Source organism: Fukomys damarensis, unplaced genomic scaffold (assembly GCF_012274545.1).
Source record: "Fukomys damarensis isolate Sample0158 unplaced genomic scaffold, DMR_v1.0_HiC HiC_scaffold_23, whole genome shotgun sequence".
NCBI classification, from domain to species: domain Eukaryota; kingdom Metazoa; phylum Chordata; class Mammalia; order Rodentia; family Bathyergidae; genus Fukomys; species Fukomys damarensis.
The window spans coordinates 16,062,328-16,080,061 of record NW_022900935.1 but is presented as its reverse complement, the minus strand read 5'-3'; the positions used below and the strand labels follow the sequence as shown (position 1 = coordinate 16,080,061).

At 47.0% G+C, this 17,734-nt stretch overlaps 1 pseudogene; it reads right to left on the bottom strand.

Annotated features, from left to right (window-relative positions):
• Window positions 1–8,323: 8,323 nt before the first annotated feature.
• On the bottom strand, window positions 8,324–15,790 carry LOC117287312 (annotated as a pseudogene).
• Window positions 15,791–17,734: the final 1,944 nt, after the last annotated feature.

The following is a 17,734-nucleotide window of genomic DNA, read 5'->3' as shown; positions in this document are numbered from 1 at the left end:
CAGGGAGGAGCATGGAAGGTGTGGGCTGAGGGTGGGAGCCCTGGGGGCTTTTGAGCTGCAGTCACAGGGCAGTGGTCATTTTAGGATGATTTCCCTGGGTGAAGTTGCAGGGAGCAGCTGGGGCAGGCAGGGCCCGGGCACCTACAGTGGGGCAGTGGCTGAGGGAGGCCTCTGTCGCTGCTAGAACAGGTCTTGAGGGTGCCCTTGTCCTCTGGGCCTCCCAGATGAAGAGACCCAGCTCCACGGGGCAGGCTGGACACACGAACTTCCTTGCTTTCTGTATTTCACCTTTGGTGACCTTTGTGCATTTATACGAGTGACATAGGCTCATTGCTCTACAGCTTTCAAATGATTCATTCAGCAAACATAGGCTGAACAATAGATACAGGCCAGGGGCTGGGCTAGGGCAGCGCTTGGATGGACCAAAGGGCCCGGTGCAGGGGTTGCCTCCTCTGAGAAGCTGCCTGGTCCCTCACCCCAGGGGCCTTTCTTCTGTCTCCGTGGCCTGCTCTTCCTCTGGCGAGGCCTTCGTCATACTCTCGAAACTGGTGGTCCACGAGGTGGGGCTGGGGCTGACGATCAGGCCTGACCCACTCCCCGCCCTCCCCAAAGCCCAGTCGGCCTGTCAGCTGGGTGTCCCCTGTCTCCTGCTGCCCAGCGTTGTGGCTCCCGCTTGTCCCCTCCTTGTCCTCCACCCCCTTTCTTCCTCCGCCTCCACTACCCGTCGCCTGCCCTTTCTCAGCCACCTCCTCTCTTCCTCCTCTTCCCTGTCACTCCCGCCCTCACATTTGTAACCTCCGAGACTCCAGCTCTTCTGTGTGCTGACTTGTGGTAGGGGAGGAGCTGCCCTTGTCCCTGAGGACCTGTACTCTGTCCCCAGACACCTGTCCCTGTCCCCAGGCCTGGCCTGCTATTCCTTCATAATGCCCCAGCCCTGCCTGTCCTGGGCATCTCTGTACCCAGGCTGTGGGTGCTGTCCAGGCAGAGGCAAGTGGTCCACTGAGATGAGCCCCCGGCTCAGCTAGTTCTGTATACATCACGCTAGCTGTGTGACCTTAGGCAGGTTGCTTGATCTCTCTGGACTTTGCAGTTTCCATAAAATGGCAACAGTAGGGCCGGGGATTTATCTCAGTGGTTCCACCACCTGCCTTGCAAGCGCAAGGTGCCCAGTTCAATCCCCCATACCAAAAAAAAAAAAAAAAAAGGCAACAGTAGCTGATTTGTAAATTATAAAGCCCTATGCATTCATGCATGGACAATGTGTTTAACCAATAGACATTTCCAACCTCCCCACTTTTCCACCTTTTTATCACAAAGTCTGGAAAAACTGGTCACTTTGCAGCTTCCCTGAGAGTTAGAGGGGGCTCCAGAAAACAGCGGGCTTATTAGATCGAACTGGAAATGCTGAGGTACCTTTCCACAAAAGTGTCTGCTTTCCTGTTACAAGGTGCTCGCTGGTGATTCCCCCATTTGATGATTGACTGTGGTACTAGGGATTAAATCCAGGCCTTCACAGTGAGCTTCATGCCTAGTCCTTTTTAAAATTTTGAGCAAGTCTCACAAGTTGCCCAGGCAGGACTCAAACTTGCAACCCTCCTGCCTCAGCCTCCAAGAATGCTGGATTTATAAATACACACTACCCCAGTTCCCTTTTCTACACTTAATCTTAGCCAAAAGTCTGAGAAGTGATGAAGCTTTTTTTTTGGCATTGGAGATCAAACTTGGGACTTTGTACTTGTGAGGCAGGCGGCAGAACAACTGAGCTAAATCCTGGCCCCTGGGCTCCCCTTTTCTTAACACAAAATGATGCTGATGTTGCAGCAGTCATCTTGGGACAGTGATGCAACAAAGCTGGGAGAGAAACCAACACGGTGAGGGTGGTGGTTCAGAAAAGGAAAAGTGAGGCTCCTCCATGCAGCGGGAGCTGCTGCATCAGTGCTGCTCCACCGGCTTCAGAAAACAAGCCCCAGTGTGGTTAGTCGGGTAGGAAGTTTCTTGCAGCTGCATGTACTTCTATCATTAGTGAGATGTTCATGCATTTTAGTGATAGTTAAGAACAGTAAGCAAGAGAAACTTGTCTGTAGAGCTCTGGACTATGGGTAGCAATAGCATACAGTGTGCACCCTCAGACAGCACATATGTATGGATTACGTACGTTCCTGTAACATCCATGCATGATGACTAACAGGAGGAACTGCAAAGAGTCTTTGAAGAAGGTCTGGAGCTTCTTGCCTGGAGGGAGGTACGTCGCGGAGTGGGGAGCAGCAGAGATGTTACCTGCAGAGCACACAGGTAACCCACTTCCTCCCCCACTCTGGTTGCCATGTGCGGCTTGGTGAGGAGCCGGAGCTCAGAGGGAACCTGATCCCAGAGAGAGGAGGCAGAGGGCTGTGGGGTTCCTTGAGCGTACTGAGCTGGGGAGCTGGCGAGCCTCAGAGGGCCCGGCACCCTCCTTGCTGATGGCCCTGGTGGGCTGTGGCAGAATCCAGTGACGCTGCTTCTCTCTGCTCTGCCTACTGCCCTGCTGCTATGTGGGACTCAAGGACTTCACGCTCCTGACCGGGTCCTGGGGGGCATGGAGTGCAGCTGAGGTTGGCTTCCCTGGCAGCCTGGTGGGAGGGCTCTTGGGCAGAAGCTCGATCTAAAGCAATTAACAGATGCTCTGATTCTTGCACATCTGTGAGTTGAGCTTCACATTCATTTTGTAATAATTTTAGATATACATTTTTTATGGTAAACACCCCCCCCACCCCACACACAAATGGGAGTATAGAAAGCATTTGTCTTTTTTTTTTTTTTGAGACAGGGTCTCCCTATGTAGTTGAGACTGAGCTGGAACTCACTATGTAGCCCAGGCTGGTCTCGAACTCACAGTGATCCTCCTGCCTCAGTCTCCCTAATGCTGTGATTATAGGCATGTGCCACCATGCTTGGCTTTGGAAAGCATTTGTCTACTTTTTTTTTTTGAGACAGGATCCTCACTATGTAGTTCAGACTGCTTTGGAACTCAACTCTGTAGCCCAGGCTGGTCTCGAACTGACAGCGATCCTCCTGCCTCAGCCTCTCCGAGTGCTGGGATTACAGGTGTATATCATTGTGCCCAGCTGGCTATTCTACAGTTTATTTATGTATTTATTTGGTATTGGGGATTGAACTCAAGTCCTTGCACTTGTGAGGCAGGCAGTGGAACCACTGAGCCAAATCCCTGGCCCTCTGTAGTTTATTTAAATAAGTCTCAGCTGTGGGGCATCTGCGTGCGTGCCAGTGTGTTGCTATTCTGTTTTTGCTGCACTCAACTACTGGCTGCTCTGGCCACTTGCTGGTGGCAGGAAGGACACAGGTCCAGGGCCCAGCTCCTCTGGGTTCTCATCTCAGTGTTGCCCTCGGCTACTGCCTGTTCTGTGGCTCTCACTTTCCCCAGCTGCAGGGTGGGTATTGTACTAGCAGCTGTGTCCATGGCTGTGGCCAGGGTCGGTGTGGGCATCTGTGAGGGTCTGGCAGCATGTTGGGAAGAGTGGGGTGCAAAGAACGGGTAGCTCTTTCCTTTCTCTGGCTGTCTCCTCATGGACTAAGACAGAGGCTAAGCAAACAGATGAGGTCACCATAGGCTTCCCTGTACTTCCAGGGACGCCTGCCCTTTGCTAAGTGGTAGGAGGTGGCAAGAAAAACAGTAACAAGCTAATGTTCACTGTGCATTTCCTGTGTACCCAGGTAGGAGCAAGGAGCTTTAATTCCTATCTCTATTCATAAGAGGAGGGCGCGGTGGAGACCTAGAAGCCCAGCCTGAGCCCCCGTCCCCTTAGAGCACATTGTACTTGTCCACAGAGGCCCCATTGCCTCCTTCCCTTCCTGCTTCCCTTCCTGCCTGCCTGCCTTCCTTTGTTTCTGTCTCTCTCTTTTTGAGACAGGGTTTTGCTATGTATGGCCTTGAACTCACAGCAATCCTGCTGCCTCAGCCTCCTTAGTACTGGGATGACAGACATGCATGCATGCATAGCCTTTATTATTAAGTATAACTATGTATCCATTAGTGTGATCTTCAGCACATCCTCTGACGGCCCCTAAGTTCGGTGAGGACAAGAACCTACCCTCGTTGCTTAGGGTTCCTTTGATGCCTGAAGAGGGCCTAAGAGAGAGAAGACGCTCAGTACGTCAGGTTAATTAACTGACTGACCGATCATCTAAATGAGAATTAGTTGATTCTGGAGCAGCCACGGAAAAGCCCAGTAGGAGTAGGAGTTGGGGAAGCTCTGCACTGTAGTCAGGAGGCCTGAGTTCTGCTTACTATTGTATAAGGTCAGAGGGAAATTCCAAGGAAAGACTGAGGTTGGCTGGACAGAGGACGGCCAGCTGTGGCGGAGCAGACAGGGAGAGTGGCGGGGACGGGCAGTGGCCTGGGCAGAGCACTACGGAGCTGCGGAGAACCATGGTGACAGTGAAGCAGTGGGGGAGGGAAGGGCCACACTGTGTCACCAAGCGTCAGGTGGGGACAAGAAGCCAGGTCTGGTTGGCTCCTTCTGTGTTTAAAACGACCAAACCCCCAACCAGGACGGTGCAGGCTGGCTGGAGAGCACCTGTTTCCTCCTGGGTTTCCATTGCAGCCCACCTGCGCTTTGTGCTTCTAGTGGCCTGCCTGGCCCCGAGGACCTTCGGATTTGCAAGCCCCAGTACAGAGCAGAGCAGGCTGGGACCAGGATGTTGGGATCAGGTCCTAGAGGTGCTCAGGAGCGCTGCCCACCCTGCTCTGCGGAGCTGGAGAACTGTGCTCCCCTTTCCCTGTCAGTCCTGGCTTATGAGGCAGGAAGGAGCCGCGCAGTCGGGCAGGCCTGGAGCCTGTCCTGGCTCCTCTGCTCACACCGCTTCTCCGCACCCTGGCTTCTTTGTGCGCAGGAGGGTTGCAGACAGCTCCCACCCTCCAGCTGGGATGGTGCACAGGAGGTGCTGACGATGAGCCTTTGTTCAGTGGCCCAGTGTGCAGGGTTTTACCCAGCTTCACCATTTAGACGGAACATAGCCCATGGGACCCCTCGCTCTGACACCGAAAGGTCAAGGGTTTCAAGACCACCTATAAACTTAATTGTTCACTAGAAGAGTTCACAGAACTCACCAAATCTATTGTATTCATAGATACAGTCTATTAACAGGGAAAGGATGAAGGCTGAAATCAGCCGAAGAACAGTGGGCATGGTGGTGCACGTCGGGTATCCCGGCTACTTGGGCAGCTGAGCCAGGAGGACCACATGTTTAAGGCCGGCCTGAGCTACATAATGAGACCCTATCTCAAAGTAAAAATAGAAAGGGCTAGGAATGTAGCTTGGTGCTAGAGCACTTGCCTAGCATGCAGAAGCCCTGGGTTTAGTCCCCAGCACCAGAAAGGAGGAGGAAGAGGAAGAGGAGGAGGAGAAGAAGGAGGAGAAGGAGAAGAAAATAAGCCAAAGTGTGACCACTTATATGCGCTTACATGGGGTATGGTCAACCTTGGAGGCTCCCCAGGGTCTTGGGTCCAGTTTTTAATTGAAATCTCTACAAGGTAGGCATGATTGTCTACATCAACTGATACTGTGGGTCCCCAAGGCCTAAATCACATAGTTGGTTCTCCCACCCTGCATTAGTGCACCTTCTTGTTTCTGGGATAAAATATCCAATGCTCACAATTTAAAGGAAGAGGTTTAATTTTACTCACAGTTTCCATAGTTGGCCAGCTCAAAGCAAAGTCTTTCAATGGAGGTTACCCTTTTATACTCTTGAGTTTGTGAAGTGTGAGGTCTCGCCAATTCCTGAGATCCCTTTAAACTATCTTTCCTATTGTCCTGATGCAAAGTTCCTCCTCTCCTCCTCCTCTTCTTCCTCTTTCTCCTTTTTGTTTTTTGAGACAAGGTCTTACTATGTGGTTCAGGCTGGCCTTGAATTTATTTTATAGCCCATACTGGCCTCAAACTTATGATGATCCTCCTGCCTCAGCCTTCTGAGTGCTAGAATTATAGGTATGCACCACTATGCCTGGCTTTGGCTTCGGCTTCTTTTTAATGCTAATCTTTTTTTTTTTGGTACTGGGGATTGAACTTGGGTCCTTGCACTTTTGAGGCAGGTGGCAGAACCGAACCATTGAGCTAAATCCCCGGCCCTTAATAATAATCTTTTCAGCGATCATTCTCTCCTTGTCCCCAGCTTTGCACTTCCCTTTGGATGAAACTGCAAGCTTTTCACATCTGTTGTTTGTTTCTGGTTTTCACTGTAGATACAGCTAAAAGCAGCCAGCAGTATTGATATGAATGTTGGGCAGTATGAATGTTGGGCCTATTGACATTTCTTCTACTAGGTCAGTTAGTCAGCTGTCTTTAAATTCATCCTCACAAAAAGGTCTTAGGATACAGACAAAACAAACAATTTTTTTTTTGCCAGAACGAAACACACATAGCCTCTAGACCAGTTCTAAGACAGCCATTCCCATCTGAGAGTTCATGAGCCTGGCCTTTACTGTCTGCATTCCTATCAGATATGAGCTCCAACCAGAATCATTCATCACAGTCAACTCTATGGCATTATAGGGCTTTTCTAGACAGCATTTCCAAACCTTCTAAAATCCTCCTGCAAACCAGTTCCAAAGGCTTCTGATCCACATGGTCAGGTACAGTCATAGCAATGACCCTATTCCTGGCACCAAAATCTGCTTTAGTTTTGCCACTGCTGGAACAAAATATCCAATACTCACAACTTAAAGGAGGAGAGGTTTACTTGGCCTCACGGTTTCAGTGGCTTCAGTCCATGGTTGGCTGGCTCCTAGGCAGAAACACCGTGGTAAAGGGCCTAGCATAAGGAAACTGCTGACATCTGGGAGCCAGGAGGCAGAGAGAGAAGGGAGGAGCTGGGGGCAAAAATACACCCTTCCAGGTTATGCTCTCAGTGACCCACCTCTTCCAACCACCTTCCTACAATATATTCAGCCATAGACTCATCAATTGATTAATCTACTGATGAGTATAGCACTCTCATAAACTAATCAGCCTTCCAAAGCCCCACCTCTGAACAGACATTTTAGATCTAACCCATAACACACCCTACGTGGCCCAGACTTCTAGGAAAACACGATTACCTGGTAGGAGCCAAGGGCACAGGTCAGATCTCCTATTGACAAGCATAAATTCTTTCCTACCTATGAATGCAGCCTGAAAAAGGGCATGACTTCTAGCCCTTTGGAAGAGACCCCTCTCCTCTCTCTATACACACTCACAGCCCAAGCAGCCTGGGGCTGGCAGATCGAAAACATAGGCTAACAAACCTCATACTTAGTGAGGACTTGTTATATTGTAGGAGCCAATTCAACTTTTCCATGCATTATGTCACCTCAATCTTATGCTTAATAATTAAAGCAAGTGTGTTATTTTGATAGAAACACAGATAATCTCTTATTCATGCACAATACAGGGATAATAAAGTCAAGGCAAAAAAAAAATCCCACTCTTTTTTTAGAAATGTATCCAGATATAATCATCTGTATGATAAATGAGAAAACCAACAAAGTTTCCCACAAGTCAGATATACTCTCTCTTTTTTTTTTTTTTTTTTGGCTCTTGCAAGACAGGCAGCAGTACCACTGAGCTAAATCCCCAGCCTCGGACATACATTTTCATCTCATCAGAAGCACTTGATTATCTACAACTAATTTCTAATAAGATGGCATTTTGATGAACCAAAATGAGCCCCACAGGCTTCTGTAAACAAAAGTTTCCTGTGGACTAAGGACAGTTAGTAATTAATGCAAAGGATTGCATTTGAAGAATTACAGCTGTTCCTGCTCCTTAAGGAGTGTGCAAGTTCAACCTGTGAATACCAGAGATAATCTTTTTTTTTTTTTTCTTTTTTGAGACAGGGTCTCACTATGTAGTTGAGACTGACCTGGAACTCACTATGTAGCCCAGGCTGGTCTCAAACTCACAGTGTCCTCTTGCCTCAGCCTCCCGAGTCCTGGAATTACAGGCATGAGCCAGAACACCCGGCTGGAGATAATCTTTTATATTAATTTATAAGTAATCCCACTTACATTATTATTATTTTTTTAAATTTTAACTTTTTTTTGGTACCGGGGATCGAACTGGGGTCCTTACCTTGCAAGTCCGGTGGTGGAACCACTGAGCTAAAACGCTGGCCCTTCCCACTTAAATTCTTTATCCAATATAACATGAAAATAGTCTTCCCACAAGTAAAAATTGTGGCAACATTTAAGTAACTGATTAGATTCTACAGCTACTCTTGGAAGCAAGGTCTTGCTGGATAGAATCCCTTCATTTGGTGGCTTTTTGTATGCACTTAACCATGTATTGTTCTAAGAGCTCACCAAAACGTAGATCATGCCCTATAGGTGGTAAAAACATCTTAGAAGGTAAAAAGTTAAGTTGCACCGTAAGCTAGAACTTCCACATCCAGATGGGTGGAGGGTCATCGAGTCCCAGTCTGCTCATCACTGGTCAAATGTGATTGCCAGGAGGGACATATCGAGACCCAGAGGAAGCCGCTCAGCTACTTAAAGAAACATGACAGGAGAAAGCACGAACGAGGAACTGGGGAAGCACAAGAGGATTCTGGGTATCACACAGGTCTATAGAGCTCTTGTAATCAGTATTAAACTCATCAAATGCCGCAACCTGCCAGATGGCAAAGAAGATGAGTGTGGCGGTGAGCAGGAGCGCCAGCGTGTAAGTGTAGCGGAAAGTTTCGAATTTAAATTCCACGGGGCCGGGGGAGAAGCGGCGCCGGGCCTGCTGGGTAAAACCATTCACTTCCCCCGCCTAGGCCATCACCACTGATGGGACCCCAGGATGTAACCAAACCCCACAACAACAGAGAGAACAGCAGATTGTGGCAGGCCCTGCTAACACAGCACGCAGGCTGGATAGAGTATTTCTCCATGTAGTCAGTATCCAAATGCAGCGGTAACAGTGTATTAGGTGGTGGTCCATCTTATATTTACAGAGGGTGAAGAGATTTTTCCTGTCATTTAAAAAAATATAGCCAGTCTGGCTGGGGAATTAGCTCAGTGGTTCCGCTGCCTGCCTCGCAAGTGCAAGGTCCCCAGCTTGTCCCTGGTATCAATGGAGTTTCACTTTCAGGATTTGGGATGGGAGGCTCTCTTTCTTGGAGGATGCCCCAGACTGTAGCATGCAAGTCCCTCTGCAGATGGTGGGGGGTCTGTCACCCTCTAGGGCTAACACTAGGTGGACACAGCACCACATGGTGGGTCCCTCCTAACTCACCTGGACTGTACTCTTTAGAATTGCTCTAAATTTGATCCTCCAGTTCTCCAAAAAATGTCTCATTTTCCTACACAACTGCCTAGTCTGAATAAAATCCTCAGATCAGGAACTTTGGCCTCTTTGATGGGACTCTAAATTCTAACACTAAATTACAATGGGACCTCCTCTATCACAGTTAGGGTAAAAGCTCTAAAACTCCTGGCACACAGGGCTCTGTGACCTCGCCAGAGGCTCCCCAACTGCAAAAGGATTGTCATTGTCACATGGGCCTTTCTAAATTCTCACCTCCAGCCAGGGATTTAGCTCAGTGACACCACACCTGTCTTGCAAGTGCAAGGTCCTGAGTTCAATCCCCGGTAGTGCCAAAAAAAAAAAAAAAAAATTTCACCTCCTAATCTTGAAACTGGAGTCTTTAATGATCCTTCTTTTGGGTCTTCTCAGAACTCAACTTCCTCTCTACCTTGCCCCCTCCATACTTTAGATCCTTTCCTCCTTTTGCCTCTTACTAACAGAACTCTGTGGTATTAAAGTAATAAAGGTATTATAAGAGCTCTCCTTTATAATTTACATAACAGTAAGAATGCTAATTGGAACCCCCTAGGGAGAATTCTAATTGATTATTTATGGCTATAAGCCAAAAACTAGAGGAAAAGGATTACTCTAATCTAACTTGGACTATAAATCTGAAAGTGTACTGTGATTTAATGTAATTGTTTTGTGTCTTTGTTTGTGGGCCTGTTAATCTGTGTTTATAATTATTGGCCTTGGGCCTAGGGGGCGGCTGGATAAATCCCTCTCAATGGCTGAAAGAGCAACTTCCTGAACTAATTTGCCTCAATTTTCTGCACAGTGGGTGGCTTCTCCAGTTTATCCCACAGTCCTGTTGTGCCCCATCCCAACACCCAAGATTAGGGGAAGTATTGTCCTTTAGGATTAAAATTAAAAAAAGGAAGATCTGTGTAGTATTGCTGATGATATACGGTGCTCCTCCCAACCCCCACACAGCAGCAAGGTAGTCCAAACTCCAAGTTCAAGTCTGTGCCAAGCAAGTGTTATGCCCAGATCGCAAAGTCCCCAAAGACCACCAAGGAGTCGAGTCCCATGTAAATACACGAGGAGTTTATTGCAAGCTTGAGCCTGGACTCTCGGACCTCACTAACGCATAGGATTTGTACCGAGAGCCCAACCCTCTCCTAAGGCATAATTTTATAGAGTTTGGGAGGCTTGAAATCCTCTCTTTCTCATTGGTGCTATCTTCTACTTCTTATTTCTATTGGGTGTTGCTAGGGCACTTGCAAAAGTGGGAAGAAAACTATTTCAGGCTGAGGAGAGGGCCAGTTCAGGAAGAGGTCAGTGTGTTCAGGAGTGTGGTGGGCTTCTCTTATCTATACAGAACCTCCTGTCTCTTCATCTCTACAAGTTTTATGGTTCCCTTTCCCAGCCATCCGGCCTTGCCTTATCTCAACTAAGCAAATTCTTGCTTGAGTTCACCTAGGATTCACATCGTACATGAGCTGGCTTTCTGTCTTAAAATGGAGTTACTTTGGTTTCTACATTCCCCCCTTCTCCAGAGGCTTAAGGGACCCAATCATGGGAACAGGGGGCGCCGTCCTCATTAGGCTACTTCCTGCTGAGCAGGGGCATCGTGGAACCTAAGGCAGGAGAAGATTTTCTGGGTCCCTGTGGCTTGGTTTCATGTCTGTGATGCCAGTCTAAATTTTGCTGGGCCTCTAGTTTAATCTCAGCTTTTTGTCTGGCATTAACGAGTAATTGTCAAGCTGCCAGCTCCTGGAGAGGTCTCGGGGAAACAAGAAGGGTATATCTGTTAGGTGGACAGCAACTCCAAAAATTAGGCTTATCTCTTAGATATCTAGGCCTGAATTCTCATAGGAGAGTACTAAAAATTGGTGAGACCCTTAGTTTTAGAGCATAGGGTTCTAAAGAGTCGAGGAATACAATAACCCAATATAACTGGTAATGATCGAGTGACTCTTGAAACAAATCATGGTGCAGTGACTCCTGGAAACGGGTACGTGAACCTCTTGGCACTGTGGGGGAATGACAAAACAGGTGAACTAATAAGTTGGTAGCTAGTTGTGGGGGAAACCAGATATATTTTATGCCACCAAGTGCCCAATCAGGCTTGGAGGCTGTTTGGTTTTGTTCTCTTATATGTTTTGGGCATTATCTGGGGAGTAAGGCAGCATCTTGCATACGAGTGGATTGGGAGCCTTTTATATATTGAACCTGTTTAGCACAATAGAGAAGTGACTCCTGAGGGTAGATTTGATGGAGCAAATCTCTGACTTGTGGGTGGAGTTGTGATCTTCCTATTATTTTAAAGAAGTGACTGCCTAAGGTGTGCACTCTGAAGGGTCATTCTGTCATCTCGATTAGCCTATTGAAAAGGGAAAGAAAAGGAGGTTTATAAAACAAGAGACCTTATAATTCAGAGGTGGCAGGGGTGGCATCGCCAGGGTCCTCGGTGGTGGGAAGATAATTATACTGCTGTCTTAGGACCACTAGATGAACAGAACTAACTCACTCTTGAATAAAACCAATTAATTTATTTAATATGCATGGCCCAACTATAAGCAGAGTTATTCCTATGCATATGGGTCTGGCCAGTGCCGAAAGGAGCGTTGTTAGCCATGGGGATGCCCTGAACCAGCTCTCATACCAGTTCTGACTTTGAGTTTTTTCCCTTTTCCTTTTTTTCTAACCCTTTTCTAATTTTAGCCATAGAATCTTTGATCACACCTGAGTGATCTACATAATAACAACATTCTTCCCCTAGGGCAGCACACAGTCTGCCTTGTTGTTGAAAGACTAAATCTAAACTCCTTTTAAATTGTAAAGTTACCTCTGCTAGGGAACTTAGGGACTCTTGTAGTTTAGTGATGGATGACCCTAGTCTCTCGATATCTTGATCAATAGCCACCCTCAGACTGTGATACTGCTGATGTTGAGTGGTGATGGTTGTGTCTCCTGTCCCAGCTCCCACTAGCCCCATTTCTAATAATATGGTGAGAGTAATGGCTGTGACTGGTTCTCGTTTGGTTAGGTGTGGCTTTTTATCCCAGCAGTCTAAGGACTCATCATAATTATGATAAAGGATTCAAGTCATCAGAAATAGGAGAGGACACAATAATCTTTAGCTTGATTCAGGACTTGGCCATGCACACAGGGGCTAATCCAGTAGATCAGGCCCACCATCTGTTGCTGAGGGGGACATAATAGGAAGATGCATTAACTGAATCTGTCAGATTACAAAGATGTTTTGCTTTGTTTGGTTTGGTTTTTTTGGTATCGGGGATCAAACTAGGGTCCTTGTGCTTATGAGGCAGCCCACCGAACTGCTGAGCTAAATCCCCGGCCCCGATTACAAAGATGTTTATGGGAGTCAGGCACTTTACCCAAGCAAGTTCCAGAGCCAGTGACCGATAATAGAGTGAGTTGCCCTTTTTCCCCTTGTCCCCATCTACAGCCAGTATGGTCAGCAGAAATACTATATTGTCCTTGATAAGCTATCTCCTCATAATAAGGGGGCATAATATCATAGCATAACCAACATTTTTGGATGATGTTTGGTTGAGTACTATTAAGCATTAAGAAGGCTTGGTCCATAACATCTAAGAGGAGAGAGGCTATGGGGGCCACAGTTATGGTCTCTCCTGTAAGGCCTGCTACAGGGGTGGTTTTTGGTTTGGAAGATATGGGTGCTATAGACTGTGCTGATGGTGCAAGCGTTGCAGGTCATGGTGTGGGCAGGTGCAGAACTGGGTTAGGTCCTATTGTCCGCATGGGGCCTGGGTCTATAGTCTGTTTGATGCTAAAGAGGACCCCTTGGTCATATCCAGACTGATCTAATCTTAACCCCCATGACCTTTCCATTTTCCACCCATTAAACTTTTTACTCAAGTCAGTAAAAGATATTCGGATAGGATTGCATTGAAATGATGATATGCAAGCCCCGTAGATAGTTTGACCTGGTCTTGAGCTGGAGCTCAAGGTTTCTTTTGTGACAGATATTAAATCCTTATTTTCCTTTTTTATTATCTAATTGGCTATCTCCATAGATGCACATCCCCCATTTCGGCAGTAAAAGTCTCCCCCCCCATTCTTGAATTTTTTGGTGGGTTCTTCCATCCCCTGGGCAAACATATAGGGAATGGTGCCTGAGTTTTGACCTAGCTATTCAGTCACTACACTCTGGCCCTCGGGCCCCATTCCATTTGAATGGGCATCTGGTGTTATCTCCAGAGCATTCAGGGAGTCCCTTGAACTCGGGGCTGTAGTCAAGGATATCCCAGGTTTCAATAGCTAGATTAGAGAGATCAAAAATTAGATCAGGCCACCAGGTATTCGGGGGTGCCATGGAGGAGGTGGCATTTATAATCCTCCCCATAGAGGAGTTGATAATTGCCCAAGTAACATTCTGTGGTTGGTGAGGACTTGCCCCATTAATAGGACCCATTGGGAATGAGATTAAAATCCAAAGCATGGCCATAGATTTTCAAAGTATTGATGTCATATTTTGGGGCCCCCTGGTTTTATCTAGGGGTAGCATATCAAATCACAAGCAGACAAATGTGGCCAAAATCCCAACAACAAAATAATAAATCAAGGCAAGGCAAATTCTAGAAGAAAGACTATAGGTAGGAGGGGGCTGCTGAGGTCAATCTAATTCCTAAAACAAATCCTAATAAGAAAACTAGGCAGAAGCTAAGCAAGTCTGGAAAGGACAATGTAACAAAAGCCTCACAATAACCCATAACAAAACAACATTTTAAACTATTAGACAATTGCTATCATGACTTAACTCTATTAAAACTAATAAGATTAGGATCTGACAATTCTTAGCTTTAGAGGATTTTCAGGATCTTTGGTTGCTTTCTAATGAGATGGTGGTCTCAGCGACAACAGAGGGCTGGGGTCTCTTTTTGCGTGGGTATGATGAATCCACATAGCAATCTCATCCACCTTGATTGCAGTGGGTGGGGTCAATAGGACCACGTATGGCCCTTTCCAATGAGGTTCGAGAGTGTCTCATCGATGTCGCTTCACTAAAACCCAGTCTCCTGGTTTAAAGTCATGTGGAGTAGGAGTAGGGCCCAACTCATATAATGCTTTAAGTTTGGGCCAGATTTCCTTATGTACCTGTTGGATACCATATAGAGAGTTAAGCAATTCATAATCCTTAAACTCAGCTAAAATTTCTGATCGAAGGTTAGGAATGATAGGAGGAGGAATGCCAAACATTATTTTAAATGGAGTCAATCCCCATTTGGAGGGTGTGTTACACACCCTATACAGCACAAAGGGGAGGAGTGACACCCAATCACTGCCAGTCTCCAGGGTTAATTTAGTTAAGGTCTCTTTTAGGGTTCTATTTATTCTTTCTACCTGTCCTGAACTTTGGGGTTGATAAGCACAATGTAATTTTCAATTGGCCCTCAATACCTGGACTGGTTCTTGCTTTACCTTAGAAACAAAAGCTGGCCCGTCATCAGATCCTAAAGCCACCGGGAGTCCATACCTGGGAAGGATGTCTTCTATCAGTCGCTTTGTCACCATCTTAGAAGTTTCATGTTTGGTGGGGAAGGCTTCCGTCCATCCTGAAAAGGTGTCTACAAATACTAGTAAATATTTATAGCCGTATTTCCCTGGCTTTACCTCTGTGAAGTCCATCTCCCAGTAAGCTCCAGGTCTGTTTCTCTCAGGTGGTGGCCTGGATCGCTCTTAGCTTGCGCCCCATTAGTTATTTTACAGACTCTGCAGGATGAGGCGAGTTCTTTGACCTTGGTGGAAATATTTTGTATCTTGACTTGAGATCGCTGGATCAGTTTCTGCATTTTTCTTTCTCCCATGTGAGTGGATCAGTGAAGGTTCAAGAGCAAGTGATCCCCCAGTTTTTCAGGCAGGAGGACAGTTCCATCACTTAATTTCCACCATCGTTTAACTAGTTGAGTGGTGGGTAACTGTTTCACCCACGTTATGTAAGAGTCAGAATATTCTCTTTTTTCTGGGAGAGCTAGGGTTCCTGGATCAGGGAGTTGTAAGGCTAAAATCTTGGGGGCATGGAGGGCTGCCTCTTTAGCTGCTCAATCTGCTAGATTGTTGCCTCTGGCTGTGGGCGTGTCACCTTTTTGATGGCCTGGGCAGTGGATTATGGCAAGTTTCTTGGGTACCATAAGGCTTTTAGTAGAGCCATAATTTTCTCTTTATCTTTTATAGTCTTTCCTTCTGCAGTCAATAGCCCCCTCTCCTGGTATATGGTATACCCTCTCCTGGTATATAGCCCCCTCTCCTGGCAAAAGCATATCTACTAACTGTAAACATTTAGTTCTCTTCCTTTTCCCAAAGTCAAAGCCTAAGTTAAGGCTGTCAGTTCTGCCCATTGTGCTGAGGTTCCAGCAGAGAGAGGTTCAGCCCAGATTATTTCAGTCTCTGACACCACCACCGCCCCTGCATACCTGTGTCCATTGTGCATAAAGCTGCTCCCATTGGTGTACCAAGTCAATTCTGCATCTAGCCATGGTCGGTCTCTCAAGTCCGCCCGGATGCCATGTACCTGGGCCAGTATGTCTCTGCAGTCGTGTAGTGGAGCATCCATGTCCGGGTTGGGCAGCAGGGAGGCAGGGTTCAGGGCAGCTGGAGGCTGAAAAATAACTCGGGCAGGATTAAGGAGAAGGCCTTGACAGTGAGTCAGCCGAGTGTTGGTTAGCCATCGATCTGGAGGCTGATTAAAGTTATCCCTTCAGTGGTATGGGGTGTGGTCACATACATTTGGTGCCCCGTAGTGAAATTGTCTGTGTCCTTGACCATTTGTGCTACTGCCACAATCATTGGCAGACAGGGAGGCCATCCAGACGCTACTGGGTCAAGCTTCTTTGACAGGTATGCTACTGGCCTTCGCCAAGGTCCTAGATGTTGAGTCAGAACTCCTTTGGCTACCCCTTTGCTCTCATCCACATATAGGTGGAAGGGCTTGGTTACATCCGGTAAGCCCAGAGCAGGTGTGCTCAACAATGCGGCTTTGATTTTCTCAAAAGATTCACGTAAAGTCTCTGTCCCTTGGAAGGTCTGCTGGCCCTTAGTCACCACATACAAGGGCCTGGCCAATTCTGCAAATCCTGGAATCCATAGGCGACAGAATCCAGCCGACCCCAGGAACTCCCTTACCTTGCGAAGAGAGTCTGGAGGAGGGATTCTGAGCACTGTCTCCTTTCGGGCTTCTGATGGCCATCTCTGTCCTGCCTTTAACTTGTAGCCCAGGTAGCTTACCTCGAGTTGGCATATTTGAGCCTTCTTAGCTGATGCTCGATACCCAAGGTCTCCCATGGTTTTCAACACTTTTTTTGTTCCTTTCAAACAAGCCTCCTCTGTCTCTGCTGCAATGAGAAGGTCATCTACATATTGGAGCAGAGTTAGATGAGGATTTTGCTGATGGTACCCACCCAGGTCCTCATGTAGAGCCTCATCAAAGATGGTGGGTGAGTTTTTAAATCCTTGGGGCAGTCTAGTCCAAGTTAATTGTCCATTAATTCTTTCATCTGGGTCCAGCCATTCAAAGGCAAATATGGCTTGGCTTTTAAGGGCCAAAGGAAGGCTGAAGAAAGCATCTTTCAAATCCAATACTGTATACCATTGGCGGGAGGGAGGTAATGAGCTCAAGAGAGTATAAGGGTTAGGCACAGTAGGGTGAATGTCAGTTACCTTCTTATTTACCTCTCGTAGGTCTTGGACTGGCCGGTAGTCATCTGAATTAGGTTTCTTTACAGGCAACAAGCGGGTATTCCAGTCTGACTGGCATGTCCTCAGTATTCCTTGTTTCAACAAGCTTCTGATGTGCGGCATTATGCCTTGCTGAGATGTGAGAGGCATAGGATATTGGTGGACCCGAACAGGGTCAGTGCCAGGCTTAATCTCAATGAACACCGGAGCCCTATGTTTGGCCAGTCCTATTCTTCTTGTTTCTGCCCAGGCCTGGGGAGAACTTTCAAGCCAGAAAGTAATGTCCTTTTGGGTTAATGAGCCTGAAATGGGTGTTTGATAGAGTCTATGCTCATCCTCAAGTTGAACAGTCAATACATGGACAGGCCTTCCAGTCTTATCAAGAACGTGGGCACCTTCCAGTTTAAAGTGAATTCGGACTCCCAACTTTGTTAACAGGTCCCTTTCCAAGAGAGGATATGGACATTCTGGGATCACCATGAAAGAGTGGGACACTTGGCCAGTGCTCAAGTCCACTGTTCTTTGAGTAGTCCATTTATATTGTTTAATGCCAGTAGCTCCTTGTACCCAAGACATTTTTCCTGATATCTTTTCTTTTTATTGAGTTTACTGGTACAATCTAGGTATACAATACAATTACATTCATCATTGGGATTCTGTACCTTTACATAATAGGTCTTGATTCTCATTTTTTCCCCTTGTCCCTGCCCTCCCTTCACCCCCTCCTCCCCTCCCCATTTACAAAC